The sequence below is a fragment of the Cyanistes caeruleus genome, chromosome 7 (genome assembly GCF_971803275.1).
Source record: "Cyanistes caeruleus chromosome 7, bCyaCae1.hap1.1, whole genome shotgun sequence".
NCBI lineage: Eukaryota > Metazoa > Chordata > Aves > Passeriformes > Paridae > Cyanistes > Cyanistes caeruleus.
This window is the reverse complement of record NC_141707.1, coordinates 16,552,186-16,567,554: the sequence shown is the minus strand read 5'-3', so window position 1 is coordinate 16,567,554 and position 15,369 is coordinate 16,552,186. Positions and strand designations below refer to the sequence as shown.

General features: G+C 36.0%; 1 protein-coding gene across 5 annotated transcripts in view; it reads left to right on the top strand.

Moving 5' to 3' along the window:
• The window catches only part of PARD3B (par-3 family cell polarity regulator beta), a 392,133-nt gene that overhangs the window by 9,972 nt on the left and 366,792 nt on the right, over positions 1-15,369 (top strand). The gene's annotated exons all lie outside the window — the stretch shown is intronic.

Sequence of the window (15,369 nt, the reverse complement as noted above, 5' to 3'; positions counted from 1 at the left end):
CAATGAAAACTGTGCCTCACTCTATTCTGGGCAAAACCAAGTAACTTCCTCTAACTTGTGTCATACCTTAATCATCAGTAAATTGGGTGATGGTGCTGCATCTCACCTGTACATTTTTTTAAACTGAAACAGCTTCTGCTTTTGAAATAAATAGTCCCAAACTCTTCCATTCCCTGCTTAAGTTATTTTTTAAAAAAGTTTTATGTGGGTTAGTGTCACTGTAGACAGGTTAGTCTACATGAAAACCTGTATGGAAACCAGAAGTCATAAGGGATTTTTTTTTTTGCTGAGTAAAGATTCCAGAGGACTTGCTTTTAGAAAAAAAAGTGCAGTATTTGTTAAGATTTCAGGGGAAAAAAATGAGGCAAATACAATATACGTCAATCAAATGTTTATATATTGTGAACTCTATGAATGCTGTTTGCCTCCAAATCACGTCCCTTCTACTCAGACTGAGTTAAAAAACTATTTGCTGTAACGATGATTTTTGTTAAGGTGTAATGATTTTTTTTTTGAAAAATGAAATAATTGGCTGCAGTAGGGAGTTGTCAGCAATCTATTAGATTCTTTTTACAAGGTAGTTTATTTCATACCGTGTATGAGTTAATTTGTGGAAATATCTGGTCTGTTCTAGTGGGTAAAAAATGTAGCATACTTGGCTTTGACTTTGAAAATTGTATTTTCTTTAGGTTATTCATTCTACTGAGATTTCTATAGAAATTCTGTATTTTTCTCTAGGTTACTTCCTCGGTCCTCCCCATTCTATAGAATAGGTTACAACAGTGTACTAATATATAAAATTTGTTTAATTTGCATATTTTTCAGAAGCCTGTTTCTCACTGTTGCTTTTTTTAACACATGTATTTTTTTTAGTAATGTTGGAAATTTGACTGTCCTCTTCTGTTACTTTTACGCCTCTCAACCTGTTCTTTGTCTGCTCCAAGAATAGAACATTGGAGAAGTGATTACTTTCTTCAGTTGAATTTTCCCATATCTTGTGTAGAGGGAAAAGATTTGCTGAAATTTTTCAAGGACTGATGGGAGTTAGCATGCTCAGCCCCTACAGAATTAGGCTTATTTGAAAAACCAAACTGCTTCCAATTCACAGTTAATTTTCCCCTGCTGGCTGTAATAAATGTATCCTGAACAAATGTTTCAGGAGTTCCTGGCATTATAAGCTACAAAAAGAAAACCCCCTGAAGAGCTGGAAACCTGAAATAGTTGTTTTGGGTGACAGAAAGGAGAAGGTTCATTGACATTTCAACACTGTGCATAAAGACCAGCATTTGCGTAGTAGTAGTCATGATGTGTTGTTTAGACGGTAATAAAAAGGAAGATGCATTTTTTTTGTGAAAAAAAAGTACGTGTGTCTGAAAAAAATAATTTAAGGTTGGTGTCTGTCAATGATAAATTATGACTCTTTGTCATAATAACTCTTGCCTCCTGTGTGAGGCAAGAAGATCTGCACGTAAAAATCCAGAGAAGTCTTTTGTATTAGTGTTTCAGGAGCAGTGATTTGGATAGCTCTCATTCAGCTGCTGGCTGATGGGAGGTACTAACTCTACCTAAAAGCCCCCATGGAAACCAGTTCACTGACTTAGTGAAGAACAAAATCAATAATTAAATTTTGCTCTAAAAACTCAACAAATCTCATAAATGCTTAGAAGAAAGCACGCAGAACATGCTAACTCATGACCTGTGCTTTTTAAATATATTATTTCTAAGGGTATTTTCCTCCTTGTGATTGTTGTATTCAAGTCCCTTTTTCAAACTGTCAACAGAACAGAATTGCTCTAAATGCTTCTTTTCACATACTTCCACTTGGAGTAAAATGGATCAGAGTATGCCAGTGCTGGTCCCTTAATCCCTGAGTCTGGAAAATGTTGGTTTAGGTAGTTTTCCATTGAAATGGAATTTTTTGTGTTGTGGGGGAGTAATTGCTGCAAATGAGAATGTGAGAGGACTGGATAGTTTGTGTTTGTACATTCAGGGTGCTTTTTTCTTATTAGGTCCTTCATGTATTATTAAAAATGTAATGCTAAAGCTGGACTGCATCCTCCTCTGGTTGTCCCAGGTCTCTGGTAGCTGTGCTTGAAGTGTGATTTTTTTTGTTGTTTATTTTTCTGCAACATTATTCACTGCCATATAACTCTGAATAGTGCCTGAATACATACTTCGGTTGTTTTTATTTATGTATCAGGAATTTTGCATCATATTTTTTCTTGTCTGGCATAACAAAATAATATATTAATTGCTGTCATCATTTTATTAAATAAGCCATATTCAAAGACACTAGGAAAACATTAGATAGATTTTTTTTTTTTTGGTAGCTTCCTATTTTCCAAATATAAAGTACATCTGGCAGTATGCACACACTGTTTGTCCTGGTATAACACAACTGGCTTTGAATGCAATAAAAGTGGAGGAGTGGCTTATTGTTCATAGTGCAGTTTGTTAATGGCTGTAGATAGGAAATGAGCATCTCACTAAATGGAAGTCTTGGTCAACCTCTGACTCTTGCCTTAAGGCTTTGAGAATAGACAATATGAAAAAAAACCCCATCTTATTTCCAGATGGCTGAATGCTTGATGTGTCTTTATGTTTAGCTGTCATTCAAATGTGAATGCTGTGGTGATTATAAGTGTCTTCCATTTTTCTGGTTTGAAATGATCCCTTTTATGCATTGTGTATTTAGAGATTAACTATTTGGCTTATCAGTATGAAAAACCCCAACTTGATCATGTAGCAAAATCTAGGATGCTGGTGTTCATAAGCAGGATGGATAGTGCAGGTCTTAGTTCCACATGCCGTGGTGCAGACCAAAGTAGTTTTGAAATAGATTGTAGTGGACTGCTAATGTTCTGCAAAATGTTGTTTCAGTTTTGAAACATCTTGTTTATGATAAATTTTATGCTAGTGGTTTTTGTCAGTGAAATAATACTTTAATGGAATCTGGGAAGAAAGTTTGAAGGAGGCTTTGTGGGATGGAGTTGCTTTTAACGGGGAAGAAAAAAAGCTAGATTTGACTTTTAAATGGTGAGTTTGAATCATGTATTTTTGTGATGGTTGAGTTCATATTGAAAGGTACAAGCTTCAGTTCAGTGAGCAAACTGTTAAATACTGTTGTAAGCTGAGGCACACTTAATGAATTTTCAGGCTGTTTTTCTTGGGTGTGCTTTTGTTTTTGAGCCTAATGTCATAGTGTAAGACATAGCTTTAATAATGCAGCCAAAGCTGTTGTAGGTTCTGTAGGAGTCCAAATCACTTACTTTGTGACCATTAGACCAGTAAATTCTGATGTTATAATTTTTTTTTATTAACTGACAATGGCAGTGTCCTTTGTTAGTAACCATTTAAAGAAGAGAATGAACTGGTTTCCTTTTCAGGCACTGCATATAGTGATAAAATTTAGTGGAAGTAGATCCAATTACTTGGCTGAAAAGCCTTCAGCAACTTGTCAGAGACCGGCTCTCTACTTGTTTTTGTGTGTGAGAGTTGGGAACCAGATCTGATCATCGCTTACTGAGAAGGGAGTTGTTATTCTGCAAGTCCTATTGACAGTGCATTGTGCTAAAATGTTCCTGTAACACGGTTAGGGTCGAGCGTTCTTGTGAATAATGGCTGTGTTGTGTCCACTTAGCTGTAGGTATTTTCAGTAAATCTTTGTTTAATTTTCTTTCTTATTTTTGTTGGTGCTTAAGCATGATATAATATGTGGAGCTAATGTGTGTGGGTACAGATCTGGAGCCCAAAGAGAATAAATGAGGTAGCTGATGGAAAAGTAAATTGGACTCATTTGTATCAGTGATGGATGGCATCAAGCTGCAAATTATAATGAAGGTTGTAATGGCATCTCAACAAATACAGCATTTAAACAAGTTTGTTTATCAGCTGTTTTCATGTTTACTTTATTATGGGGTTGTACTGGCTGGGTTAAAGTTGTGTAAGGGTTTTTTTTTTTTTTCCATGTGGACCCCTTTCAACCTGTGGGTTGGAGAAAGTTGCTACCAAACAGTAACTGGAACGTGTACCTCAGGTGTTGTTTTTCATGTTTGGGCTAAATGTTGTACTTGACTTACTTAGACCTACCTGTCTGTTAGTTGTTTTGCAGTGACTCTGATGCTGCTTTCTTTTTCGCTCTGAAATCTGTGAAGATGTTTCTTCCCAACTCTTTTGTGATTCTGTTTTCCTGAAGACACTTGGAATAGCAGAAGAAATCAGCCCTTTGGGATAAAGGCAGGGCCAACCGTTATGCGCATTAGTAGTATTAAATTTCAGTGAAAAAGTGGATAATACCAGTCTCTTCACTGTTTTTTATTTGGCCAAAATTCACTTCATGTGTTGAGGTTAAGCATCAAGTTTTGATGATGTATTAATTCTGGCATGTTCTCTGTTTCAGTCAGATGAAGGTGGAAATTGTTCTCAGGAGCCTTGTTTGGGTTTCATCCAGTTCCATCACTTGGCTTTGGCAATGTGTTTAAAGGTAGAGGTTGTTTCAGCTGTTCACTGGGTTTATTTGGAAGTATCTTGGAAGTCAAATACTAAAACTTACCCACATTGTACTGTGATGATATAAATTTTTATTAATATAGCACAGAATTGCAGGTTATAGAATAATCCACACAGTGTAATGTTAAGCTGCTAAATATTTGTATTTCTTTTTAAACTTCCTGATTATGTTCTTTTAAACAATAGTCAGAACCAGTGAAGCTGACTAGGTTTTATAGAATTAGGTAGTGCTTTACTATTAGTTGTGCCTTCAAAATATTATTGACCCAGTTGTTTTTTCCTCCTGAGAAGTAAAGGGAGGAGAGAAACTGGTTAATTTTGTATTTCACATGAGAACAAAATAGGTTACAGCATCATCTAGTACAGACCTGCAAACCTTGCTCCCACACCTGTATGGGTAAAACCCTTTGTTTCCCTCCCAGCAGAGCCAATTTTGAGTCTATTACTTTCCACCACCATCATATTACTTTCCACTTTTTTTTTTTTTTCCTTTTGTTTTCATTTGTAATGAACTTACTTCTGCCTCAAAGGGACTCTTCTTACATCTTCAAATGCTTCCAATGCTTTGGTTATTTAAAACTGCCCTGGCTGTCTCAGCATCTTCATAGCACTGGCACATAGCCCTTATGGCCTGATTTTGGAGCACAGTCACTGAATGTACTGTGAAAGGTCATGTGTTTTCTCTGAGTGAGGAAAGAGACCCGAGGTCTCTTTAACTCTTCTTTAACTCCTCTCTAAGAGGAGCAATGAGCTGTGCCTGCTAGGAGGTGTTCAGAGAGCATGGAGAGAGTTCATTAAGATTGTTAGAGGCAGTGAGACCAGTGAGAACTGGTGGCATTTCTTACATTCACCAGTTTGGATGTGTGAGAAGGGAATGGTGGTCTGGGCTCTGACTGGCTCTGACTCCTACTGACACTATAAATCTGACAGTCTTTGGCAAAATTCCTAATCTCGGGTTGGTGGTTGACTCATGCAGGAAATAGGGTGGTACTGCAGCAGAAAAGTCTTGCTGTTCTCTAAGGAATTCCAAAAAATATCTGATGGCTTTCTATGAGGAATTAAGGAAATGCTTCTATAGTTTAGAATGATTTTTTTTTTTTTTCCTCACTTGAGCTTTGTCTAAAGCTCAGTTTGTGTTAAAGTTTGACAGGATTCCAGCATGCTTGGTCTGCATTGTCTTACAGGCATTTGTATTCAGTTTTGTTTAGAATCTTGTGTTACTCAATCACATCTTTAAAGCTCCCAGCTGCTTCTGATAAGCAGTCCTGTGTCAGCTGCAAATGCATTAATCACTTTATCAAAGAAAGGCCCAACAGTTGTAAATAAAACAATCTTAGATGGTTTCTAGATGCAGGGCTGATGTGCTGGCTGCCCTTGGAGATGTGAACCATTTATCATGTTTTGTTGAAGATCTGGTATCCTTCAGTGCTGAGTTTGTTACAAACTTGAGTTGTGTTAATTTGCAGCCAGCCTCGTTTTTATCTGTAGCTATACTGAATGATTTGAATTTAAGGCATCCTCAGTTTTTATTGGCAAAATAACAGCATTGTTCAGTCACTTAACCTGGACTTTACTTTTGAAGTACACTACTCTTATACATGCATTTCTTACTTTCTTAAGTTTTTCCCCTTCTCATTTCTATGTGAAAGATGTATGACAGTTTGAAGGAGTGGCTTTATACTAATATGGAGAGTCTGCCCACTTAATTTTGGATTTTAAGAAATCATTGCTGTGGTCCTTAGCCCCCGCAGTGTCACCTTCAGGAAATCAAACAAAAAGCCACTCAATGCAAATTAATTACTTGCCAGCTGCCTAGAGCTGGGTAGCAGTTTGCTTATTAGCATAACAATACGACTCTGAATATTGCAGATAATATTTGACATGGAGGACTTGGGATATGAAAGGTAAGCCTTAAAATCTTGCAGGTTTATTTAGAGATGTTTTGTTCTGGAACTTTTGTGCTAATTTGCACAGGGTTGAGTCTTTTGTGTTTCCGCATTGTTGAAGCAGTCTAATGTTATGGACTTGAAAAGCTAAAGGATATTCTTAGTTTATAACTGAAGATTAGTTTACACTTATATTCTTACATTTGTGTAGTTAACTTGGATTCAGTGCCTGCCATACAGCGTGCTCCAGCTTTAACTGAGGCTTGGAGGGGGAGATTTTGGCTGGTTGTTACAAGTGCAGTGTGTAGACCTCTGTCTAAATGTGTATCTCCAGCTTTCTTTGTAAAACTGAAACGGGCATACTTTCTTCACAGAAATGGTCTTCTTAAATGTTGCACTATAATGTAAAGTTGGGCTATGTGATCATCTCCTGATGTACTCTCTACATCTTATTTTATTCAAGTGATATTCAGACAGCCATATTCAGAGAGTGGTTTCTCATTCAGATTCAGTATAAAATCAGAATGCTCTTATTTTTGGAGGGTTCCAGTGCTGCAAATCAAGTAAAAGTTGAAGTGTTAGTTGAAATAATCTGGGTCATTTTAGGTTTATATGTCTGTGCTCTGACAAACAGAGAATTCCATGATAGGGAGATAGAAGCAGCTTTTTCTGTTTTCCTCCTCAGACTGAATATGGGAGATAGGTATTTTTTCCCCCTGCATATTCAAACCGTCTCTTCTTTCTCCTTTCTGATTACAGTGAAGTACCTTCCTTGCCTTGTGAAAAATGAAGACTTTATTATTAGTATATAGTCCTGGTAATTTCTTAAAACATAATTATTTACAGATAGCTGAAGGACAAGGAATCTTCTAGTCCCTGTTTGCCAGCACTGTCCCTTGAGAGCCAGAAGCGGCTTGCTGTCCGTCCTTCTGCTGTGACCTACAGTATGCAGTGTTGAGTGGCTCAAGTGGAAGAGTCCTATTCACTCTGCTCCCCTTGGTTTATAGCCTATGTAAAGAACTTTCACTGTCTTACTATCCTGTGGTTTGTCTACCAGGATCTCAGGCCAGGGTCTTTATCTTCAAATGTGAGCTGGGACTTTTTTAACAGTTGAAACTGTGTATAATCTGTGTGCTGAGTTCCTTGTAGCCCACATCTTCACCGTGAGAGCTCTCTGATGTCTAAGCCCATCTTGCTGTAATGAGGTGGCTCTTACAACCAGTCACTGAGTGTCTGTCTTCCCAAGTAAAACAGAATGTGTTAACTGTACGTGAAAATTAATCAGAGAAGGAAAAAAATGTGCAAGAAAGTTTCATACCTCCAAAATGAAGTTTGGTATATGGTGGAGTGCAGGGAACAGGTGAAGACAGAAAGCAGTGATCATCAGTTCTTGCTGTTGTGTTCTGATTACTAGTCATGGAAATACTAGGTCCTGTTAATTTCTCAGAGCATAATTATTTGAAGATGGCTAAAGGTCAAGAAATATTCTAGGTCCCTCTGGTGACTAGGGATTGATTAATGGTATTTTGGACCATTTAGCATGTCAAAGGTAAAGCTGATGGTGAGCTGTATTTGTGCTGTGTTAGGCCTCATTCCAAAGACTAAAAAGAAGCTCTGCTTTTTGGTTGTTCATTGTGCCTGGAAAAAGCAAGAGAATTTTTTTTTCTGCTTTTTTTGGGATAGTTAACAGATTGTTTCAGTCACAAATCTGTGGTAGTCCAGGGTCTATTTTATGCCCTTGCTGTCCTTAAAGGCCATCAAGGCAGTGTGACCAGACTGTGCAAAAACTGCAAGTGTACTGAGATAAACCCAACCGTTCTGACAAAGATGAATGTTTCTCTGTTGACCTGATCTGATTAGTTCCTCTTTTGGCATCTGGTTTTTAGCACTTTCAAAGACAGAAACTTTTAAAATTAAATATTTAAAGTGATCTTATGTAAGTTACTGTTTTTTCAGAACTCCTTTTTTACTTCATACCTTTTGGCTATATTACATCTAATCATGATTTGAAAAAAGAAGTGCTTGAGGGAAGAATATGTTTTCCACAACTAGTATTGAGAGATAAAATGAATGAATCTGGACAAAAATTTAGTATGTGTGAAAATACATAGAATGAGATTTAGTTTTTTAAATAGCTTGTTTACAGGGAATAGTTTCCTCTACTACAGTTTGAAAAGAGATCTTTCTAAAGAGTAGGAGAAATTGTGTTGGTTTGAAGAAAATAATCTTTAATTCACCTTATATTTGAATATTTAGTCTATTCTTTTTAAGAGGAGAGAAATTTCTTATGTGTTATCTTACTGTGTGAAGAAAACTTCCTAACTTATCTAAAAAAAAATCAAAATGTGTGCTTTAGTCAGAAGCAAAGCATCATGGGTATAACAACTTAGACTGGTGTTACTTCTTGTGATCATGTTTTGGCATGAGGTTTGAAAGCTTGTTAGACCTGCTAAATTTATTGTGAAAAGTGAAGAACTTTGTCTTCCATGTACTCACAACTTTCCTTGGAATGAACTTCTTTCTGTTTGCTATCAACCCCCAGTTAAGGTAAAATTTCTCTCTGGAGATCCTTTCTTGTGCTGCTTTGTTTTTATAGTACTTTATTTCATTTGGAGGACAGATTAGGAGGCATCCCTTACAGTCACCTTTCTAAGACTATTTATGCTGTATGGCCTTCTGTGTTTTTATTTCTGGATGCTTAAAAGCATTTTCTTTCTGAGCAGACTACCTTGTCCTTTGCCCTTACCTCAGCTTTAATTTCTGTCTTTGAGCTCACTGAGTATAGATCTTTCTTTAATATTAATAACTTGAGAGAATGTGTGCCACTCCAGCTGGTAGAAGGCTATAAAGAAGTTTTATCTTCTCTCTAGCATCTTACATTTTCACTTCTAATGCAAGCGGAGTCAGAGTTTTGGTGAAGGAGAACAATAGCACTATGAAATACACAAGGAATTTTTTTACTACCTCACTGTTTTGTAGCATGTTTCTCTTCCTTGTGTTATCTTAAAGATTTCTGCTGCTTTTGAATTTCTAACTGGAAAGGGTTAAAAATGTGTTGGTTAATGTTATGCTATAAAGACAGTGTAATTAATTAGATGGTGAAAATTAATTTTTTCAACAGTGAGACCTAGAAATATGAGCTTGTAACATCCTCTGTTATGTGTAAAGTAAACTAAACTCTGGAAGCTTCCTGAGCAGTGAAACCTAAATATTGCATTTTCTCCATTTTTTTAATTTTATGAAAAGAAGAACCAATTTGTATTCAGTTACAGGTGTGTGCATGTGTAAATACATGTATGTGTTTATGGAGTATACTCATGTATTTTGTATAGGGAGGCTTATTCAGATCAGGTCTGTGCCAGGAACTTCTGTATTCAGTAATGTCTGGAACAGGCTTAATTTGTGCAGGTAGCTGTTCATCTTCTATTTTTACAGAAACTTCTTGTGGCTCCTTTTATTCCATAAAGCTGTTTTATCTGTAACCTACAATATTGTATGCAATGATACAATTCTGCATTCATGCATATGAAGAGAGTAGGAGTGGTGGTTGTTTGCCTGCTGTATGGACAGGGTGTGATGCATATTGGGGTGGTTTGGATTTTTTCTTGGGGCTTCTTTTAGGTTGTACAAGGACATCAATGCACATATGTTGTGTTGTTGCTGACCTCTAACTGTTCAGCTCCAGATTGTGATAGTCTATTGTGTGCAAACATCTGTTTTGTGGTCAACTCTTGATTTGGGAAACTCTGTATTCATAGAGCTGTAGAAACAGAGCCCCACCTTTACTACAACTGAAGATGGCAGCCCTGTTGGTGACAGTTGAGATGGAGTTTAAATGAAGTACCACTTCAGGCTTGTTTGGAGGTGTTTTTGGTAAGCAAACCAAAAATGCTTAAGGCAGATCTAATTCAGTGGTAAACTTTGAGAAGGATTTAGAGATGAAGCTTGAGGCTGTGCCCAGTCTCATCCGTATGTTCCTCTCGGAGTTGCTTTTTGTGCTCTCTTCCCCAAGTTGTGGTCTGAGAGTTAGGGTTAATAACTAATACTTATTAGTTAAGTAACTAATAAGTATTTAACTTATTGCTAATAAGTTAACTAATACTTATTGCTGTTTGTGCATAATGATACATTGTGTAGCCTTAAAATGCTTATAGAAATCATTAAATACTACTTAATATATTGACGTAATGCATCACATTGCAATTTATAATCTAAAAATGATTAAGTGGTAGAATACCTCTTTTGCTGAGCTTAACCTAAAATATCCATTTGTCAGAAAATGGTTTATGATTATGGGATTTTTAATTTTACTTTTACACTGTCTAAATGACAGAAAACAATGTGGCCAGAGGCCACACCTTCCCCCAAGTTTGACCTACCATTTATTCTGTTGTTGTGTATGTGGAACAGGCATATATGATTTCCATTTGTATGCTGTATTTCATTGAAGCCTGTTTGCTCTAGTGAAACACTGATGTGGAGGCACTTCAGAAATATCAGCATGAATAAGTCAGTCCTATTTCTGATTTTTTTTTTTGTGCATCCTATTGTTACTATATTAAATTAAGAATTCAAATATAAGGTTGGCTATTAATTTTATGCATTCCGCACAGCGGAACAGAATACAGCATCAAACAATAATTAATCGTGAAGTCCTTAAGTGGTGGTGTTTATTTTATTGGTGGTCAGCTGAAATGTCTTTAAGTTAGGATTCTCCTTAACAGTCTGAAATACCTGATGTGGACTGTAACATTTGTTAGATATGTTGCTTAGTTTTCAGGAAAGAGACTGATACATTTTTAGGTGAGTTGGGAACAAAAAGAATCAAAAATGCTCTCCAACTTTTTCATACATTAAAAATGTGAATCTATAGATTTATGTAAAAACCTAACAATAAAGGTGAATGCTTTAATTATAGATTGATTGGTATGTTGACTGAAAATAAATGCATAGAAAAATTCTTGAACCTGTTTTAGACTATTTGAACAGTGATGGTTTTGTATTATGTGGCAACAACTAAGTCAGGATTCTGTAACAACATGAATGGCAAGCCCATTTTTTAAAATTTATGTCACTTCTCTGCCTACATTGCACTTGTGCATTCATGTGACCTGGCTTTAATTTAACATTTGGTAAATATTTGCATAGTAATTCCTAAAGTGTTCTCCCACACATAAAGGAAATGATGATAAACAGCTTTTAAGTGGCTTGATGTTAAACACAAACATGACTTGCAGCCCTAAGGTAAAATGCACATTAGAGTAACTGTTCAATATTCATTTGCCAAGTGCTGTTATGAATTATACCAGGTAACTTAGTCATACATTTTCTTTACATAGACTTTTACAGGTTTGTACTTCAGCTGAATTTCTGCCTCAGGTTATGTACTACGCTGTAAGAGAACTTCTCCCCACTTGTGATGCTAGGATATTTTGGAACCGTAGTTGCAGTTTCTTCAAGATGGATTTTCTAACATTTAGAAATGTTTAGGAGCAGATATAGATTCAGGTAACCATGCCTCAATGCTGTCCAGAGCTTCCAGGCTACTGTTAGTGTTTTATTTCTACAAGAGGCTTTTTCTAAACTAAGTATTTCTTTTTAGGCATGTCAGCTTTTAATGATGATGATTAAGAAGATACTGTGAAGAATCCTTCTAGACATGGTCATTCATTAGAATAAGATTTCAGTCTCAGTCTAGAGAAACTTAAAGAAACAGCAATCAATCAGAAAAAAAAACCAAACAAAAAAACCAAAACTTGTCCTAGTATTTTAGAATACAGTTACTTTCCTTACTTTCTATTTCATAGCTTCTCAGCAAGTGCTTTCTCAGTAAGTATGCCCTTAATCTATCTCTTCTCTGATCAAAAATGGGGTGTCATTCACCATTTGCTGCTTTCAGCAGGCAAGAAGTGTTATTTTGTTGAAGCTGTCTGGCACTGACCCTTTGCACAGCCTGCCATCTCTGTTCCTGGGCTCTGAATTTCAGAGCATTCAGAAGACACTGTAGAATCGGCAAACTCTCTTTTTTGCAAGACTTCCACTTGTATACATTATGAACTATGAAGTTACTCTGTTGCATTAGAACGGCAATCTCCTGCCTAGAAGTTTTAAAACACATGGAAACCTGCAGTGTTCTTGATGCTCCTTTTGATTATTCTATCATAGTAAAGCACAAGAACCTTAAAATAGGATGATTTTTTCCTGAGCAAGTTTCATTTTCTCTGTTAATGATTTCATGTACCATATTTTGGACCTACTCCTTTTGCACTCTAAGTAATGAGCAAAATGTGAGTTTGTTCATATGTATATAGATACAGTGCTATTTGGAATTTTAGATAGTCAACTTTTCCATCTTCTGGTAGTTAATAGCTTCTTTTGAATGGTGAGTTTTCTAAAATGTTTTATTCAGTAAAACTGTCTTGAATCTTGGTGTGACTAAAGAAACACTGAAGAAACTGATGTATATATTTTAGTTGGTGGGGGTTTTTTGGGTGGTTGTTTTTTGTTTTTTTAATGGACACTTTATGCCCAATGCATGTCAGTGTTTGGAATTCATACAAAGAACAGAAAATGTTCTCTGACTTTGAAATTTTTTTTGAATAGCTGAATGGGTTTGCTGTCAGGTGGACTATTTTACGTTTGTGACTATGTGGAGGGAACCTCTTCCCAGTCTATCTAGCACTAGTTACTATTTGCTTCATCAACCAAGTTTATAAAAAACTCCCTGCACCCAGCATGGGCTTTTACTTGGAGGGATGAAGTTCATATAAGCTAATAGAAGCCATTCCCATGTGTGTTTCTGAGGCAGCAAGTATTCAGTCTTGCTATAGTCTGTGCTGGTCATTGTAATTGGGGAGTCCTTGAGATCAGAAAGTCATTGTGTGTTCATACTGTGTGTACCTGAACTAAAGTATGTGTCTAAACCATTAAGAAGTACTTTTCTTCAAAAGAAACTGTGAATCCTGATCTGCTTTAGTTCTTGTACTTCATTGTGAATTGTCATTGTCTTCTTTTAAAGAATCTTACATTGTTCCAAAAGATTGGTGAGGAATGGCATCTTTTGTTTTTTGAGACTATTTTAGAGATGTTCTCTTGGTATTGCCACTAGCAAAAATAATTTACCATATTTGCTGTGTCCAAAAGTAAAAGATGTTTAGGAATTAATTAAGTTTAATGTAATATAGGGTGGCTATGTCTTGAGCTTGTCCTGCCAACTTGCAGCATTCTATTGGGACAATAGGGTTTTACACTTGTTTTTTCTTTGTTTCTGTTTCAATGACACATCTGTGTTGCTGCAGCTACTGAATCACAAATAGAAGTGAACACTGAAAGCAAAAGATTCTAATGAGCTGCGTATTTTTTAACTTCAGCTTTATTCTTAACATTTCAATAGTATAATACATACAGCAGGTTTTAAAATGTGTTTGGCCAAATAGGTTTAGCCACAGAAGTTTGCCCAGTTAAGAGGAGTGATTTTCAATTATGCTGTTTTAGTGCTGCTAATTATGAACAGCTTTGTGGTTACATTAGTTAAATTTTTCAGGGGGAGCATCTGTAGCTACTGATGTATTCTGGTTTTGGAGTATCATATTTTATAAGTTTATTGGTATGGTCAAACTACACTTTTTTCAAGGTATCTGCATTAGGTAAATATTATGATCTAAATTAACCTGCTCATTTATTGCATAAAGGTATGTTTCTTTTCTGCCTTTCCATCTTAGAATTTTATGGTTCTGGTAAAAATACTTAAGTTCTGAGCTTAAAGATTAGAAATTTGAGCTGCAATAGTTGTCCACACTTTGTCACTTTACAGAAGAAAAAGTGTATTAATTGATATTCCTAAGTTTTGTAATTTTGAACATGTGATACCTAGAATGAACAAGCATTTGCTGTTTCACAAGTGGATGGTTTCATTGCAAAATGAAATAACTGTAGTAAGAGGTAAATTAGAGACTAAATGGGCATGTTACAAATAGGCATTCTTTTAGATGGTTAATTGTGTGGTTATCATGCAGCTGTACTGTATCTAGTTATACTTTACTCTCAGTTGCAGGCCATCAGTGGTCATATCTTTTTTTTTCCATTTCTGAAACATTTCTCATAACTGTGTGTGCCTCTTTCTTGGCCCTCAATTTTAGCATATTCTGGCCATTCTCCACAGTATTTGATGGAGGACTCAAATATGCTTTATAATCCTAGCTAGGCATGTTTTTTTTTCTTCGTTGTGCTGTAGCAGATGCAACGTTCATCAGTGCTGATACCACTCAAACTTGTCCCTGGGACTCACTGAGCTGCCATGTGCTCATTAAACCACAGTAATTTGTCCTAGCAGGATAAATCTTAACTAAGGAAGTTCAGCCATAAATACCACTTGGAAGTTGTGTACACAGGTAGTTGGTATCGTCTGGGGGCAGTGGCTGCAGACTGTGTCTCTATTCTCTAATTTTGTATTTCCTGTCAGGGAGAATTTGCTGTTAAGCAGTACACTTGAGCCTTTTGGCTTCAGGGTCAGTGGAATGATGGCTGAACTCTTGGTTATTGAAGTGAAGGAGTTAATAATGTATGAGAAAAGCATACATTTTTGAGAATTAATATGATCCCTATTAATATGGTACACAGTGTTGCATTGGAATTTGAAAGTATTTGTTTGTGAAAGCAAACTGGGATTTACTTATTTGTTTGGGGATCTTTGCCACATTAGTATTATCTGCTTCTTCAGAGAAAGAAATGATGGATGTGTTTTATAGATCTAAAAAAATAGAGATGCACCTCCCCACAACATGTCAGAAGTGGTGCATCTATCTGTATTTATTTATACGTTTGTTCTGATAATAACTGAAATAGTCCATCTATAAAGTATTGTAGAACAAAAAGAATTTTTTAAAATTATTTCAAATTCACTATTCAAATTAGATAAAGATTAATAAGGAAATATGAATCAATATCAGTAAAAAAAAATCTATGTTTTAAAGAT